Source organism: Rana temporaria, chromosome 4 (assembly GCF_905171775.1).
Source record: "Rana temporaria chromosome 4, aRanTem1.1, whole genome shotgun sequence".
Classification (NCBI taxonomy): domain Eukaryota; kingdom Metazoa; phylum Chordata; class Amphibia; order Anura; family Ranidae; genus Rana; species Rana temporaria.
This window is the reverse complement of record NC_053492.1, coordinates 95598563-95600127: the sequence shown is the minus strand read 5'-3', so window position 1 is coordinate 95600127 and position 1565 is coordinate 95598563. Positions and strand designations below refer to the sequence as shown.

The window sequence follows — 1565 nt, the reverse complement described above, 5'->3', positions numbered from 1 at the left end:
ACTTAAGGTTACAAATATTTTCAGAGATAATATTAAAAAGTTGATGTTTCATGAACCCACTTTTTTCAGGCATTTCGGTCACAGACATATGTACATCAATATTATAAATATCAAGATAAATGCAGCAACTGGCTTAGCTGGCACTCATCCAGTCACTTTTAAGCTGCTTATGTCTGCTCCATCTAAACCAGTGTATATAACATCCAGGGACTCATATTCTGCACATCCCACAAGATTAATGTTAAGCAGATGTTATTTAAAAGCATTACAAATTATTGACGGCGAGTTACTGATCTGTGCCTATAGCATAAAAGTACATGTAGACAGTTTATAGACTTTAAGGATTATTATTCAGCCCAGGTTTCACTAGAGATCTGTGAAAATGGCTTAATGTAGACCTGAGTGAGCTGCAAACTAAGCTAACTGTTCTTTCGAGCAATAGCCTAAAGATAAAGCAGTTCTGCTAAAATTACAAAAACCTCTGCAATCAAATATGCAGGCACTATAGTATTTATGCTATGCAGGCTCCCTGGCTCATTTGCCCATTGCCTCCAACTCAGAATTATGATTTGCCTTTTTTTTTTTAAGCGCGAACGCAGTCCCCCACTACCACAAATTATGCAGTCGAGTTTTCAGCACAGCCGAAATGCAATGGCCGAGCCTCGCCCTGGGAGAACCACCTTCATGATCATGGTGTCTCCCCTTGCCAGGTAAGTATTTGCCTTTTCAGGACAAGCTTTCTGGTCTACCCCCTTCTTCTGTGGCCCAAACAGTAATGATTGAATCATGGCGGTATTACAGACAGTACTCAACTTATGTTTTTTGTAAAAAAAAATAAAAAAACATCCATGTTATTCTAACCTGCCTGGTTTTTCACAGAGCATCCCTGATCCTCCTCTTCTCGGGTCCCCTCGGCTCTCCTGGTCCCTACCCCTTGCAGAATGCCCCCATAGAAAGTGCTTGTTATGAGGGCACTCTCTCGTACTCGCTCCCGAGCCACCTCTTTGTGTCCATAAGACACACAGAGCACAGTTCTGCCTCGCCTCCCGCTCCCTCCTCACTGAGTGAGTAAAAAACGTATATAGCGCAACACATGCGAACTGAATCGCCTCTGGACGCTGTATCCATTCCCTGGGTAAAAACCCTTTGACCTCAGAAGAGATGGGTTTTAATCTTTCTCCTGAAGGCCAAGTGGTCCAACTCCAGTCGGATGGTGGTTGGTAGTGCATTCCACAGGCGAGGTCCCTGGACTGCAAATCTTCGATCTCCTTTGGACTTGTATCTGGCTTTGGGTATCTGGAGTAGGTTTTGATTGGTGGATCGCAGAATGCGATTGGGGTTGTGGGCTTTTATTTTTTCGCATAGATATTGGGGGGCGTTTCCTTGAATACACTTATGCATTAGGCAGAGTGCCTTGAAAGTGACAGTAGCAGGAGCCACTGCAGTATCTCAGCCAATGAGGATGGAGAGAGCCACTGGAGATGGGGTTTAGGTAAGCATAAGGGGGATTTCGGAGGATGCTGCAAATAAAAGTTTTTTTACCATCAAGAATGGAATGTATGAAG

The 1565-nt window shown here is 43.6% G+C and overlaps 1 pseudogene; it reads right to left on the bottom strand.

Moving 5' to 3' along the window:
* Positions 1 to 583: 583 nt before the first annotated feature.
* Positions 584 to 718, bottom strand: LOC120938462 (annotated as a pseudogene).
* Positions 719 to 1565: the final 847 nt, after the last annotated feature.